We start from the raw sequence: 17,321 nt of genomic DNA, 5'->3' as shown, positions 1-17,321 counted from the left end.
CGATAAAAAACGATCTCATATTACTTCTATCTTCTGGTCCTACAAGCAGGAATCAAAACTTGATCTGCGTCTTCAAGGACCCTACCAGACACGAAGCAGATGTTTTGAATATTTTTGGTTGTTGCACTTTAACATAATTTATGAGCATTTTGGTTATTTTTAAAAGCCACTTAAAGTCATCTTACTTGGAAGCAATGGGTTATTCTTCTCATTAAGAAATACTATTTCTATTTTCAGTTGCATTAGTCAACTTGCATCAAGTTAAATCTCTCAAGTATGCCGAGAATTTTTCTTCTAAAGGAGAAATATTTCAATAAACAATCCATTCTAACAACTGCTGCAATAGAGGCAGGTTTTATCTTCAATGGTGTTCAAGTATTTGAACAGGAATTCAGGAAAATAAAAAAAGTAATAATTTTTGCACTGAGATTAGTCATTGTAGATAAAGGGGAAACACAGGCCAGACACAAAAGAGACAGGCAAATGGCAAGTGTGGGAAAGGTTAAAATTCACAAGGAGCTGTGAAATATGTAAGAGAAGCCAAACCAAGAGGCCAAGTGATTCTTCCTATAAGTAAATAAGGCACAGGAAACATTATAAAAATCATTTCCTCTTTCACTTTCTAAGTTATTCCCAACTGGGACACTCTCTAGTAAATGAGGGAGGAAATAGTTTCAATGTGGAAGTGATACTTGTATCTTATTTTCCTGTTTCTTCGTACAGAAACTCAAGAGCATTTTGAGAGACAGTGAAGAAACCACAGCTTCTAGGTTAAAGTTTAGTTATATAAAGAATGATTTATGTTTCTGTGGGACCCTGTGATGGAATTATGGAGGGATGCCACATTTTAAGGTTAAATAGGGTAGTTCTTCCATTATGGGGGTCATAGAGTCAAAGAGTCCAGAGTCATATTGAGTGGAAAAACACAGAAGCAGTACATTCAACCCAGTCATGTTCCACTCCACCAGACTAAACCCATTTATAGTCATGGAATTCCACAGGAAGGAACCAGCTCAACTTGTCATTACTGAGATGGCCATCTCAGCTAGTCACATTTGCCCATGTTTGGCTGACATCTTTCTAAACCTTTCCTATCCATGTACCTATCTACACACCTTTGTAGAATATAGAACAGTACAGTATAGTACATAGTAACAGAAGATGTTGTGCCAACCTTTTAATCTACTCCACAATCAATTTAACCTTTCCCTCTCACATAACCCTCCATTTTTCTTTCATTGATCTGCCTATCTAAGAGTTTCTTAAATATCCCTAATGTATCTGCCTCGACAGTGCATTCCAGGCACTGTAAAAAAAAAACTATCACTTACATTCCCCCCATACTTTCCTCCAATCACCTGAAAAGGATGTCCTCCTGAAAAAGGTTATCAATTTCATGAATGACTCCACCCACCCTGCTCATGGACTGTTTGTCCCACTTCCAGCAGGGAGGAGGCTACATAGCATCCATGCCAGGACCACCAGACTCAAAACGTTATTTGTCCCAAGCTGATTAAAACCTCCACCCACTAACCCACCCCATCCACCTCCCCCACCCCACCATCACTACTTTATTATTTCCCGTCAGAGTCACCTTATGTACAGACACTCCTATACCTAACATCACTTTATGGGCATACAACCAAACTGTATATAAGCTATCTTATGTATTTATATTTATTGTCTTTTTTTATTATTGTGTTGTTTATCTTACTATGTTTCTTGTGCTGCATCAGATCCAGAGTAACAATTTTTTCATTCTCCTTTATGTTTGTGTACTGGAAATGAGAAGTTTCTGAAGGCTTGGCATGACATCTAAAACTTTGATAAACTTCTGCCGGTATGTGGTGGAGAGTATGTTGACTGGCTGCATCATGGCCTGGTATGGAAACTGGTGTGTATCAAATATTTCAGTAATCTTGTATATAAACTGGTTGATTAATCATTTTTATTTCTTTAAACAATTCATTATGGGTTATATATAAAATACATGAATTGCATATGTCATCACACCTCCAAGTGATACGTGCATGCCTCACTTTAACTAAACACAAAATTTCAGACTCCCATGACTTCCTTTGAGTTAGTTTAATATTTTGAAGTTACAAAATATAACAGAAACTACAATGCCTTTGAATGGAAAATCCTTCAAAAGGTAATGGATACAGCCCAGTCCATCACAGGTAAATCCCTCCGCACCATTGAGCACACCTACGTGAAGTGCTTTTGCAGGAAAACAGCAACTATCATCAAGCGTCCCCCACCATCCAAACCATGCTCTCCACTGTCTCCCAAGTGATTCTAACCACTCTGTGAAAATAAAGGTTTCCTTTTTATACCTCTCACTTCTCACCTTATAATATTTGTCTTAGACATCCTCAACACGGGGAAAAGATTCATCCTATTTGTACACTTCTGTCATATCACCTATCAGCTTTCTCCATTCCAAGGAACACAAAACCACTCTATCCAATCCTACCATTGCCACACTCATGAATTAAATCATTTTGCTCTTTGTGTGAACTCAGCTGAAGGCAAACTGCATTTCCTATAGGTTGTACACTCAGCGGCCACTTTATTAGGTACAACTGCTCGTTATTACATTGATCTAATCAGCCAGTCATGTGGCAGCGACTCAATGCATAAAAGTATGTCGACATGGTCAAGAGGTTGAATTGTTGTTCAGACCGAACATCAGAATGGGGGAGAAATATGATCTAAGTGACTTTGACCATGAATGATTGTTGCTGCCTGACAGGGTGGTTTGAATATCTCAGAAACTCCTGATCTCCTGAGATTTTCATGCACAACAGTCTCTAGAACTTACAGAAGGAGATGCTCAAAACAAAAAAAAAAACATCCAGTTCTGTGGGCAAAGGTGCCTTGTTAATGAGAGAGGTTAAAAAATGGCTAGACTGGTTCAAGCTGACAGGAAGGGGACAATAACTCAAATAACCACAAGTTACAACAGTGGTGTGCAGAAGAGCATCTCTGAATGTACAACACATCGAACCATCCGGATGGACTACAGACCATGGATACCTTCTGTACCCAATAAAGTGAATGCAGAGTGTATGTGGTGCTATAGCAATGCAAGTAATTTTACTGTTTTGTGATTAACTAAATTACCACTTGTTAATTAAGCCCCTTGATCTGTTATCACTAATGATGCAATAATTACTCTTTTCACTGGAATAAGACTTATGGATTTAGAGTAATGAAGAAAGACAACTTTTTAATTAACCTAAGTATTATGAATTGATGAGGTTTAATTAATATATGTTAACAGTATTGTTTTGAAGCACCCAATAACCCCTTCAAGAGCTAATGAAAGTCATCCTACTTTAAGGGCATTTGCACCCCATGAATTAGCTCTCCAAAGGAGTGGTCCACAGTGAATTTACTGTCTTGGCTATAATGTCCAACACGCTCCCCTTCTACTTCTCTGATGAGGAGCATGGACCCATTGAATCAAACTTTCAGTCCTTTGTATATATTTCCTCACTTAAGTTCCATCTGTGGTAGTTGACTGTGGATTGACAGGCATCTGAATATGAGAGAACATACTTATAGAATTTTTTGAAAGATTCATGAAAATCAACAAAACTGCAGATGCTGGAAATCTAAAATAAAGGCAGAAAATAGTGGAAACACTCATCAGGTCAGGCAGCGTCTGTTGGAAGAGAAACAGAGTCAACGTTTCAGGTCATCGGCCATTAGTTAGAAATGGGGAGGAAATGAAAGAATCTGCTTGAAGGGTGGGGGAGGAGGATGCCCCTGATGGAGTAAAACTGTAAACAAGGTTGTCTGCTCAATGAATGAATGGGAACAGGTACAGAGTGAAATTGTATGCAGAAGAACATATACAAAAGAATTGTGAGAATTGCAAAATTCAGAGTAGGGAGATACCTCCCTTCCCTGCAGGTAGTGTGGGTTCCTTGCCAGTTCTCAGGTTGACCTGAAATGTGATGTTATTTCTCCCCCACAGATGCTGCCTGATCTGCTGAGTATTTCTGGCATTTTCTGTTTTTTAAAAAAAATATATTTGAAATTAGCTACAGCCCTTCAAAGTGTGTACCAATCCTTCGGGATCACTACAGAGTTAATGCCCCTTTTGCATTTCTGAGAAGGGTTAGAAACTCAGAAGGCAAATGACATTTTGGTCTACGTTGGAAGGTGGTTGGAGTTCATGAATAGGGATGTTTTGTTACAATTTTACAGTTTGTTGGTGAGGGCTTGTCTGGAATATCTCGAAAAGTTTTGGTTCAATTCTTTAAAAAGAAGATATACAAACACTGGAAGTAGCATAGCAGGGATTTACCAAGTTGATTCAAAGAAGGTTGTCCTACCAAGAAAGAATAAATAGTTCAGTACTTTATTTAGAAGAATGAGTGATGATCTTATTCAAATACATAAGATCCCAAGCAAATTTGACAGTGTAAATGTTGAGATCCTTGAACTAAGATGGTGACGTACCCACTTGCAATGGTCACTCTGGTCCACATATGAAACGCCAGTAGTATTATACTGTTTACTTTTTAAATTGTGTCGTAAACGCACCTTATTATTTGTTAATTTATTTATCTCACTTCACGTGCTGTGTGCGAGTTATATGTACTGTGTTCTGCATCTTGGTCCGGAGGGACTTCGTTTTGTTTGGCAGTATATGATTGAAATGACAATAAACCTGAGCTTGAGATGTTTTCACTAGTGGAAGAGTTATGAACAAGGGGACGTAGTTGCAAGATAAGAGACTGGTCATTTAAAACTGAGGTGTGAAGAAACTTCACCTCACAGAGGGCGGTGAGTCTCTGGAATTCTTTTCCCAGGTGTAAAGTGCAAGCTGGATTATCAAAGTTATTTAAAGTGAAGCTGGATAAATTGTTGATAGACTGAGGAGTAGAGGGGCACAGAAGAGGAGTTGAGACCAGCTCAAACTAGGCAGGATTATATTGAAAGGCAGAGCATGCTTGAGGGGCCTGATGGCCTACTCCACTTCCTATCTTTTCATGTTCTTCTGTTCACCAATTGTGAAAGTATTGTCCACCTTCGCAATGCCTTTCTGGTGGCCAATTCTAGTGGGAATGGAGTGTACCCATTGGCCAATATTCCAGTGCCTGTTTCATCCCTGAAGGATCAAAGACCCCATCTTACATTTGTATTATGGACTAAGTTGGTCAGAATTCACTGTAAAAGTTCCTTACAAGGGAGCCCCATCTCCTAAAGCAAAATTCCATGGCTACTGAAAACCTAAAATGCCTGGAAATCTCAGCAGGTCAGGCACCATTTGTGGAGAGAGAAAGAGTTAATTTTCAACTCAAAAGACAGGAAATTTGAGTTCCCTATCTTGGCTGTTGTGTGGGGTGCAGGAACCTGCTCTGTGGAGAAGGTATTTTTAGATAAATCTGAAATTGCCCATTAATGGCAGTATCTATATTAATAGGCTCTTCATTGATAATTTTAAGTGCCAGCGTTAATTCCAGAGAAAGGTAATTCCTGAGGCTTTTCTTTCTGACATTTAGAGAGTGAAATAAAATTGTTTATACTCATAGCGGAAACGTTGAACAGTATTTTCCACTTGGTCTGTGGAATGATCTAATCTTAGCTGGGATCAATCTGCTGGCCTGTCAGACCCTGGCACTCTGTGCTGGCCCTCCTGAGAACTTGCAGATCTCAAGAGTATTCCAATGCTGGTACAATGTTATGCCCTTGTATTAGCGCTGTACGGCATAGAAACAGGCTCTTCTACCCAGCACATCCATAGCGCCCCTTTTGCTCATCTGCACTAATTCCTTTAGCTCACATTACGTCCACATCTTCTATGCCTTTCATATTTAAATGAATGCCTGCTTATATAGGTATTGATTTTCTCTGATTCCACCACCTCCTCTGACAGAGCATTATAGATATCAAACACTGTGTGAAAAAAAATCTTTCTTATTAGAACTCCTTCCTCACACCTTAAACGTAAGCCTCTCATACCCTTCTCTTTTCCCCACCTGCCTATCCCCTCCCCCTGGTGCCCCTCCTCCTTCCCTTTCTCCAAGGGGTCCACTCTCCTCTCCTGTCCGATTCCTTCTTCTTCAGCCTTTTGCCCTTTCCGCCTATCATCGATCAGCTTTTCACTTCATCCCCTTCCCCCACCCTCCCACCTTCCCCGTCACCTGGTTTCACCTGAACCTACCAGCTTGTACTCCTTCCCCTCCTCCCACCTTCTTATTCTGGGTTCCTCCTCTTTCCTTTCTGGTCCTGATGAAGGGTCTTGGCCAGAAATACTGACTGTTTATTCCTCTCCATAGATGCTGCCTCACCCGCTAAGTTCCCTTGCATTTTGTGTATGTACCTAAGCCCTCTTGTTTTTATTATATATCTCTACCATGAGAAGGGATTCTAGCTATCTACCAAATCAATGTTTCTCATAATCTTATTAACCTCCATCAGGGCACCTTGGCCTCTTTTGATCCAGAGAAAATAAGCCCAGCTATCCAATTTCTCCTCATAATTAAAATCCCCACTCCAGGAAATATCCTGGTTTATCTCCCATGCACTCTCTCCAACATCACCACATCTTTCCTCTAGTGAGGTGACCAGAACTGCACACTATACTCCAAGTGTAGCCTAACCAGTGCTTTCTAACATTGCAACATAACGCCCCAATTTTTACATTCTAAATCCCGTCCTCTTGCAACGTCACCCATGTAAAAGTTCAAGGTAAATTTATTAACCAAATACCTACTTTATACGTCACCATATACTACCCCGAGATTCATTTTCTTGCGGGTGTTCTCAGTAGAACAAAGAAATACAATAGAATCAATGAAAAAATGCACACAAAGACTGACAAACAGCCAATGTGCAAAAGAAGAGAAGCTGTGCAAATACAAAAATAGATAAGTGTGTAAATAAATAACCGCACAATCACCCAACCACAATCAACCTGAGGTGCCCCTTTGAAGGAACAATGAACTAGCATAGTGGCACAGCAGGACATAATCTTGGTCTAGGGTGCTGTTTGTGTGGAATTAGGGAGTTTCTCCTACAACTTCTTCTGGGTGCTCTGGGTTTCTCCCACACACTAAACGCATCCTGACAGGTTAACTGACTGCTGCAAGTTACCCCAAATATACAGTAGGTTAATGCAAAAGCTCAAGGGGAGTTGATGGGTGTGTGTGAGAGAAAACAAATTACAAGGATAACAGGAAATGGGAATGGGACTAATCTGCTGGGAGCCAGCATGAACTTGTCACCTTCTGTGTAGCAGTAAGTAGATATAAGTTTTGTTTCACTGTGAGTAATACCACTGTCTTTAGCTGTTAAATAATTCCAGTAGATAACCCCAAATCGCAGTGGTGTCACTGGTAGATAGGGTCGTAAAGAGAGCTTTATGCACATTGGCCTTCATTAATCAAAGTACTGAGAACAGGAGTTGGGAAGCTATGTTGAAGTTGTATAAAATGTTGGGGGAGGCCAAATTTGGAGTGTTGTGTGCAATTCTGGTCACCGGCCTACAGGAAAGATATCAATAAGATTGGAAGAGTATAGGGAAAAATTACAAAGTTGTTACCAAGATCTGAGCTTTTTGGGAATGATTGAACAGATTAGGACTTTATTCCCTAGAGCATAGGAGAATGAGGCAAGATTTGTTAGAGTTATTCAATATAATAAGGGGTATACATAGGGTAAATGCAAGCAAGATTTTTCCACTGAGGTAGGGTGAGACTAGAAGTTAAAGGAGAAAGATGAAATATTTTAGGGGAAACTGAGAGTCAACGTCTTCATTCATAGAGGGGTGTGAGTGTAGAACAAACTGCCAGCAGAAATGCTGGACCAGGTTCAATTGTAACATTTAAGGGAATTTTGGATAAGGACATGGATGGGATGGGTGTGGAGAGTTATGGTCCAGGTGCAGGACAATAGGAATCAACGGGACTAGGCAGAATAACAGCTCAGTATGGACTAGATGCACCAAAGTTCTCTAAGATATTGTACAGTTCTGTGCTGTAGTGTGTATTTTCTGTGCTATAGTGCTCTATGACTTTGTGCCTCTAAGCTGCAACCTAATCTCTGGAATGGTGAATTTGTTCAGAGGGGAGAGATTCAGCAAAACAGACCTGCACTCCCTAGAACTCATGGGAATGCAAGGTGACCTCAATGATCTGTGCAATATCTTAAAGAACTTGATGGTGGAGATGAAGGGGCACTTCCCCTGGTTGGACGACCTAGAATCAGGAGCCACAGACTTAAAGTAAGAAGATGGCCGTGAAAGACTGAGACTAGAGGAAAATTCTCCACCCAGAGAGTGGAAATCATATCCCAAAGTGGCCTTAGAGGCTGAATATGTACAAGACAAAGAACAATATTAAGAGAATTAAGGAGTTTTAGTGCAGGCAAATGGTTCTGAGACAAAAGATCTCACTGAATTGGCATGCAGTTACGAAGGGCTGAACGGCCTGGTTCCGCTTCTCGGTCCTTGTACACAGAGATTAGTCACACAAAAGCAATTTCCCGATGGCTTTCCATTTGGCAATCATCATGATTAAGGTTTGTTCTCATTCACAGATATAATTTAGTCCTATCTTCTTGTTATGTTCAGCATTTGAAATTTAATTATATTAACTTCTGTGCAACCAAACTTCTGAAACAGTGTTCGGTAAGCAACTCCTGTAATACTGAGTGTTCGAGGTCTGATTTCCGGGTGAACTTACGGCTATTCTGATCTCCTCATGCACATCTCCTCTGCCCACTTTGGATAGGTTACCAGAGACTGGGGTGTGTTACGTTAATGGAAGGATGGCGAAAGCTGCCGACTGATTTATGTAAGTTTGCACTGTCTAAATCAGGGGTTCCCAACCTTTTTTGCACCGCGGACCGGTTTAATATTGACAATATTCTTGCGGACCGGCCGACCGGGGGGGGGGGGGGGGGGGTGCGGTGTTCAAGTAGGGTTAAACTCACCTCAACATGTCCTTTACAGTTAGGGTTGCCAACTTTCTCACTCCCAAATAAAGGACAAAAGTAGCAGTCAAATCCCGGGACACTTTACCCCTGGAAAGACTACCATGACCATGAAGCCTTGTGCGGGCACCTGTGTGCACATGCGCGTACGTGCCGATTTTGTCCCCCACAAATCGGGTTTGCCTTCATCTTTCCGACTATACTGTACACACATTATTTCTACTTTATATAGGCTGTGTATTTATCATATTATTCCTGCTTTTACTATATGTTAGTGTTATTTATTTTCGGTTTTATGTGTTACTTGGTATGATTTGTTAGGTTATTTTTTGGGTCTGGCAGTGCTGAAAAATTTTTCCTATATAAATTAATGGTAATTGCTTCTTCACTTCACGCCATTTCAGCACGAAAGGTTTCACAGGAACGCTCTACTTTAGCGGGGGAAATACGGGACAAACCAATTTAGCTCAATGTACGGGATGTCCCAGCAAGTACGGGACAGTTGGCAACCCTATGTTCAAGTTCAACAGTGCGTGATGGGGAATGAGGAAAGGTGCAGCTGACTCGTATCGTTTCCTCACGGCCCGGTAGCACATGCTTTGCAGCCAGGTACTGGTCCGTGGCCCGGTGGTTGAGGACCGCTGGTCTAAATGTTTGTATCTAGTGCATAGTTTGGAGTCCAGTAGCTGACTAACTTCGAATCTTGGGGCCATACAGCAGACCTGATCATCAAGCATCCATTTACAGCAATTCACTCCACGCTCCCATCAACTCTACTCCAGTCTCTACTACTCAACCCATACACTAGTTGCAATTTACAGTGACCGATTAACCTACCAACCCATGTGGGAGGAAACCAGAGCACCAGGGATGGGGTGGGCAATATGTGGTGATGTTTTGCGGGCCGCTCACGTAACTACTAAATATACACTCAGGTCTTCTGCGGCTATATCCAATCACTTCAAGCTTCAACGTCTTGTGTATTCAGAGATGTTCTTCTGAACACCACTGTTGTAATGCATGGTTATCTGAGTCACTGTCACCTTCCTGTCAGCTTGAACCAGTCTGGCCATTATAAGACCATAAGAACATAAGATATAAGAGCAGAAGTAGGCCTTTCGGCCCATCGAATCTGCTCTACCATTCAATCATGGGCTGATCCAATTCTTCCAGTCATCCCCACTCCCCTGCCTTCTCCCCATATCCTTTGATGCCCTGGCTAATCAAGAACCTGTCTATCTCTGCCTTAAATACACTCAGTGACTTGGCCTCCACAGCTGCTCATGGCAACAGATTCCACAGATTTACCACCCTCCAACTAAAATAATTTCTCCGCATCTCTGTTCTAAATGGACATCCTTCACTTAGACTTCAATCCTGAAGTTGTACCCTCGTGTCCTAGATTTCCCTATCTTGGGAAATAGCTTTGCCATATCTAATCTGTTCAGGCCTTTTAACATTCGGAATGTTTCTATGAGATCTCCCCTCATTCTCCTGAACTCCAGGGAATACAGCCCAAGAGCTGACAGACATTCCTCACACGGTAACGCTTTCATTCCTGGAATCATTCTTGTGAATCTTCTCTGAACCCTCTCCAATGTCATTATATCCTTTCTAAAATAAGGAGCTCAAAACTGCACACAATACTCTAAGTGTGGTCTCATGAGTGCCTTATTGCTGAGTGCCCTATTGCTGAGTGCCCCAACATCACATCCCTGCTCAAATATTCTATACCTCTAGAAATGAATGCCAACATTGTACTTGCCTTCTTCACCACCGACTCAACCTGGAGGTTAACCTTTAGTGTATCCTGCACAAGGACTCCCAAGTCCCTTTGTATCTCTGCATTTGAATTCTCTTCCTATCTATATTAATAGTCTTTCCATTTATTTCTTCCACCAAAGTGCATGGCCATACACTTTCCAACATTATATTTCATTTGCCACTTCTTTGCCCATTCCCTTAAACTATCTAAGTCTCTCTGCAGGCTCTCTCTTTCCTCAACACTACCCACACCTCCACCTATCTTTATACTATCAGCAAATTTAGCCACAAATCCATTAATCTCATAGTCCAAATCATTGACATACATTGTAAAAAGCAGCGGTCCCAACACCAACCCCTGTGGAACTCCACTGGTAACTGGCAGCCAGCCAGAATAGGATCCCTTTATTTCCACTCTCTGTTTTCTGCCAACCAACCAATACTCCACCCATGCTAGTAACTTCCCTGTAATTCCATGGGCTCTTATCTTGCTAAGCAGCCTCATGTGTGGCACCTTGTCAAAGGCCTTCTGAAAATCCAAGTACACAACATCTGCTGTATCTCCTTTGTCTACCCTGCTTGTAATTTCCTCAAAAAACTACAGTAGATTAGTCAGGCAGGATTTTCCTTTCAGGAAACCATGCTGGCTTTGGCCTATCTTGTCATGTGCCTCCAGGTACTCCGTAATCTCATCCCTAATAATTGATTCCAACAATTTCCCAACCACTGATGTCAGGCTAACAAGTCTACAGCTTCCTTCTTGCTCCCTGCCGCCCTTCTTAAATAGCAGAATAACATTTGCAATTTTCCAGTCATCTGATACAATACCAGAATCTACCGATTTTTGAAAGATCATTGTTCATGCCTCCGCAATCTCTCCAGCTACTTCCGTCAGAACCCGAAGATGCATTCCATCAGGTCCAGGAGATTTATCCACCCTCAGACCATTAAGCTTCCTGAGCTCCTTCTCAGTTGTAATTTTCACTGCACATACTTCACTTCCCTGACACTCTTGAATGTCTGGTATACTGCAGACATCTTCTACTGTGAAGACTGATGCAAAATACACATTCAGTTCCTCTGCCATCTCTGCATCTCTCATTACGATATCTCCAGCGTCATTTTCTATTGGTCCTATATCTACCCTCAACTCTCTTTTACCTTTTATATACTTTAAAAAGCTTTTAGTATCTTCTTTGATATTAGTCGCCAGCTTCCTTTCATAATTCATCTTTTCCTTCCTAATGACCTTCTTAGTTTCCTTCTGCAAGTTTTTAAAAGCTCCCCAATCCTCTATCTTCCCACTGGCTTTGGCTTCCTTGTATGCCCTCTCTTTTGCTTTTACTTTGGCTCTAACTTCACTTGTCCGCCACGGTAGTGTCCTTCTTCCATTCGAAAATTTCTTCTTATTTGGAATATATCTGTCTTGCACTGACCTCTGTCATTGACAAGCCATTTTTACACACAGAACTGGCAATCATTGGATTTTTTGTTTTTCATACCATTCTCTGTAAACTCCAAAAGCTGTTGTCTCAGGAGATCAGCAGTTTCTGAGATATTCAAACAACCCCATCTGGCACCAACAATCATTCCATGGTCAAAGTCACATAGATTACATTTCTTCCCCATTCTGATGTTTGCTCTAAATGACAATTGAACCTCTTGACTATGCCTGCATGCTTTTATGCATTGAGTTGCTGCCACATGAGTGGCTGATTAGATATTTGCACTAACCAGTAGGTGTACAGGTTTTCCTAATAAAGTGGCCACTGAGTGTACTTTAACTGTGCTGATTTGGAGATGCTAAACTGATCACAGGACTAGGAACAGGATAGGATGGGTAATGCTTCTTTACAAATCTGCTTCACCAGTTTATGTCTGATCATTGACCTCAACTCCCATCTTGCTGCCCAGTTCCCACAACCCTTCAATCCTCTCCAGTCCACAAAGCTTTTTTTATCTCAGCCTTCAGTATACTGAAAGACTCCGCCTCCACAGCTGTCTGGGCTTGAGAGTTCCAGAGAGTCACAAATCACACACAGCGGCAAGTTGTGTCTGAACTCTGACTGGATGCAGCTGTTGTGCACCAGTGTCAGCTGCTCTTCATGGACCTACCAGAGGTTTGCAGTGTAGTGCCACTGAAACTTGTTCGAGAATGACTGGGCCAACAACACAGAGGGTACACAGGTTCCTAGAGGATGTGCTAGAGTTCCATCCTTACCCCAAGATCCTGACCAGGATGGATGTGGACAGGAGGTTTCCTCCCGTGGGAGAATCTAGAACTATGAGGTCAGTTTTTAAAAATAATGTATTGCCCATTTTGAGACAGGCATTTCAGATATTTTTCTCCCACGGTGACGGTTTGGAGCCTTCTTCCTTATAGGGGCCAATGCAGAGTTAGACAGTCTGTTGATAAGTGAGGGAGTGAGAAGCTATTGGAGGGAGGCAGGAATGCAGATCTGAGACTATAGCCCAATTAGCCAGGACCTGATTAAGTGGGGGCTGAGAAGGTACTCAGGAAGCTTAAAGGTCTGAAGGTGGATAAATCTCCTGGACCTGATGGAATGCAGGCTTGAGGTGCTGAGTGGCCTGCTCCTGAAGACAATTTATATGTTCTGTCATGGAGTTTCTTGTGTAGCTTCATGCTCTCGTCTTCCTCCAGGGTAACCCAGGAATCTGCCAAGGGCCAACTGCTCATCGTCATGCAACATGGAAAGAGGACCTTCAGGCCAACAGGTCCATGCCAACCAAGATTCCTACCTAAGCTACAATGCCATAGCGGCTATTCGGACCATTGAGCCTGCTCAATCATGGCTGATTTATTTTCCGTCTCAGCATCACTCTCCTGCCTTCTCCCCAGAACCTTAGAAACCCTTACTGAAGTAGTCCCAATTGCCCACGTTTGGCTGATCTGACTATAAGCTGAACTCTACATTCCTGTCAACTTGTTAATCCTTTGCTTATGAAGAATCTGTTTACCTCTGCCTTAAAGTATTCAAATATTCTGCTTTCTCTGCTCTGTGGAAGAGAGCCCTGAAGATTCGTGATCATGTGAGAGAAAAGAAATTACCTAACCTTGCCATAAATGGATGATTCATTACTTTTAAACATTTGCCCCTGGTCCTGGATTCTCCCACAAGGGGAAGGATCCCCTCCACAACATCTTATCAAAACCCCTTAGGATCCATCAAGTTGATGGCATGGTAGTATAGCGGTTAACGTAATGCTATTACAGCAGCAGTGGATTACTGATTGGGGTTCAATTCCCACTGCTGCCTGTACAATCTTCCCATGACCACACGAATGCTGCAGTTTCCCGCCACCTTCTAAAGTTGTTGGCACCAAAAGCATGGCAACCTTTGGCGGGCTTTCCTCTCATCCCATAACTGGACTATGTTGGCCGATGAGGCAAAATGACACATTTTGCTGTATGCTTTGATGTACATTTGTCAAATAAAGCTGATAAGCTCCCTCTTATTTCTCCAAACTCCAGTGGATCCCAGTCATTTCTTAGCACAGCAATCTCAGCCACTCAGGCACTGAAAGTGGATTTGTGCTTGTATGGTACAAGGAACAGAAGACAAATGTGGACTGCTTCTAAACAAAGCTATGGCTGCTCTGTGCACGGGGCTGCATATCAAAGGGGAGGCTTCTCCAAAAGAGGTAGAAATCAGGAACTTTACTGGGAATCGTCCAACCAAGAGGGACATGGTCAGGCTCAAAATGACGTCCCACATGTTTTTCTATTTTTATGGAACTCACGTTTTAGCCGCAGTTTTGACAACTCTTCCATAAAAGGGATTGTCTTCAAGTTGTTGGCAGCTGTCTCTGACCTCTGACCTTGATGCTAATTAGCACTAATTGTTGTCTTTATCCACAGTAATCTAGACATAGGAACAGTAAGGAATATTTTGTCTTATATGACCACATTAACCTGATACAAGCAGTAATTTTTACCATAGATTAACCAGCCGGTTACTCTGAGGATTATATAACACAATGTAGAGTCAGAAGTGCAATGTAATAAGTGATTTGACATTAGTTTATATCAAAATCTGTGCTTAACTTTTACTGCAAAAGATTGTTTAAACTATTCAGAGCTGACAGATCTCATTTGAGAGGTATTTTGTGTGTATTTCGTCAGTGACTCATTGCTGTATCATCTCTCTTGACCCTGCCCTTTTGAATGTGCCTGAATGTATTTATATGTGTACGGTATATCTCTGCATTTGTGAGTTTCTTAAATGTCAATCAATTGGTAGCAATCGTTTACATTTTTATAGACATATAGGCTGCATCTGGAGTATTGTATTCAGTTCTGATCATACTATTATAGGAAGGATGTCAATGCTTTGGAGTGGATGCAGAAGAAGTTCGTCATGATAGTCACAAAAAATGATGGAGGAACTCAGCAGGTCAGGCAGCATCTATGGAGAGGTATAAAGAGCCGACATTTTGGGCCCTTCCTTTCCAGTCCTGATGAAGGGTCTTGGCCCAAAATGTCAGCACTTTATTCCCCTCCACAGATGCTGCCTGACCTGCTGAGTTCCTCCAGCATTTTGTGTGTGTCACTCTGGATTTCCAGCGTCTGCAGAACTTATTGTACTTATCAGCAGGTTGCTGAAGCAACTCAGCAGGTCAGGCAGCATCTATGGAGAGGAATAAGGAGCCAACACTTAGGGCCAAGAGTTTTCATCGAGATTGGAAAGGAAGGAAGGGTCTTGGCCTGAAACATCAGCTCTTTATTCCTCTCCATAGATGCTGCCTGACTTGCTGAGTTCCTCCAGCATTTTGTGTGTGTTACTCTGGATTTGCAGCACCTGCAAAATGCTGGATTAGAGGGCATGTGTTCTCTAGGAGTGTTTGACCATATTTGGGTTGTTTTCTCTAGAATGATGGAGATTGAGAGAAGATCTCATAGAGGTGTACACCATCATGAGAGGCATTGATAGAGTAAAGAGCTAGTATCTTTTCCAGCATTTAAGGTGAGAGGGAGTAAGTTCAAAAGAGATGTTTAGGGCAAGTTATTTTATACAGAGATTGGTGGATACCTGAAATGCACAGCCAGGAGTGATGTTGGAGGCAAATGTGATTGAGGTGCTTCAAGAGACTCTCAGATACGCACATGAATGTGCAGGAAATGGAAGGATATGGGCATTGTGTAGGCAGAAGAGATTAGTATGTTTGGATACTTGAATACAAATTTACTTAGCTCTGAACAACATCGTGAGCTAAAGGGACAGTTCCTGTGCTATATTGTTTCTTGTTCTGTGTTTGATGATCTGTAGAATATAGGAGAAGATGTGGGGTTTTCGACCCTTTGAGTCTGCTCGGCTGTCTAATGTGGTCAGTACCATATTCCTACCCTCCCTCCCTCACCTCTTGTTGTCTTTGTATCCAGAAACCTACCTATCTCATTCTTAGATATGTTCATTAACTTGGCAACCACAACCCCGTATGGAAACAAATTTCACAGGACTTCTCTTCTTTATGCTGATCGGCAGCTCATTGTCTTGAGATTGTAGTGTATGTGGCCGGGTTACACAACAAAGCCATAAATAAAAACACTGGAGATGGGAGCTAAGTTAACATGGTTCTTTACTGGCCGAAACCGAACTGAACACACACGTACAGATCAATACGTGCCTAATAGCGCATTCAACAACATGTTACTACAACATAAAGTAGTCCCATAATATACAGTAGGCTATATGGTACACTCCTCCCCTTTTATTTTAATAGTGTATCAACTGATTTTTTTTCTGGAGCACCATGCTAAAGAAATCTGTGTACCCTTAACATAGAAACGCCTACCAATTGTTTACTTAGCAACTTAATAATATCAAATTATAATAACGTAATGTAATAATAATAATAATTATAACTCAAGTCTCTGGGGAGGTCTTCTCTGCCTCTCTGGGTAACGTCTGTCCTGAAACATTTGCTTTGGGGAATGAGTCTCCACAGGTACATCAGGTGGGTCATCAGCATTATCTGTGGATGAGGCTGATGTGGTGACATCAGGAGTGTTTGCTTCTATGTCAGGGGAATCCGGGCAAGGTGTTGTTGTGTTTTTCACCTGAGCATGCAGGATTTGATCCACATGACATCTCCATACGTTCTCTCCCACCTGTACTCTATACATCAGTGGCCCGTCTATGGCGAAAATTATATCCGGCTCCCACTTTTCAGTCCTGTAATAACTTGCAAAAACTGACTGTCCCACATTGAAGCTCCGTGTTGACTTAACATTCAAGTGTTTGAACTGTCTGTTCTCCACATCCCGCCGTACATCTGGTTTGAGAAGATCCATGTGGGACCTCAGGTTCCTGTTCAGAAACATCATCGCAGGAGTCTGATTAGTGGTTGCATGAACTGCATTACGATAGGCAAGGAGGAAGTTGTCTATCTTGTGTTGCAGTGGTCGTTTTTCATTGTCCATAGCCTTGAATGTCTGCACAAGTCCTTCTGCCAAGACATTTGTAGATGGATGGTAAGGGGCGGATGTAAAGTGCTTGATTCCATTGTTCTTCACAAAACTTTGGAATTCTTCAGAGACAAATTGTCATCCATTGTCTGTGCAGATTTGTTCTGGTATGCTG

The 17,321-nt window shown here is 41.8% G+C and overlaps 1 long non-coding RNA gene across 1 annotated transcript in view; it reads left to right on the top strand.

Moving 5' to 3' along the window:
• LOC140211807 (uncharacterized) overlaps positions 1 to 14,329 on the top strand; it is a 97,789-nt gene extending 83,460 nt beyond the window's left edge. Inside the window, exons 3-5 of the long non-coding RNA XR_011889592.1 lie at positions 1,793 to 1,894; positions 8,754 to 8,816; positions 13,382 to 14,329. This is a non-coding gene — a long non-coding RNA (uncharacterized lncRNA). The remainder of the gene's footprint in view (positions 1 to 1,792; positions 1,895 to 8,753; positions 8,817 to 13,381) is intronic.
• The last annotated feature ends 2,992 nt before the right edge of the window (positions 14,330 to 17,321 follow it).

This window comes from Mobula birostris, chromosome 18, assembly GCF_030028105.1.
Source record: "Mobula birostris isolate sMobBir1 chromosome 18, sMobBir1.hap1, whole genome shotgun sequence".
In the NCBI taxonomy this organism is placed as follows: Eukaryota; Metazoa; Chordata; class Chondrichthyes; order Myliobatiformes; family Myliobatidae; genus Mobula; species Mobula birostris.
Note: the sequence above shows the minus strand (reverse complement) of the source record. Positions and strands in the feature narration are given on the sequence as shown.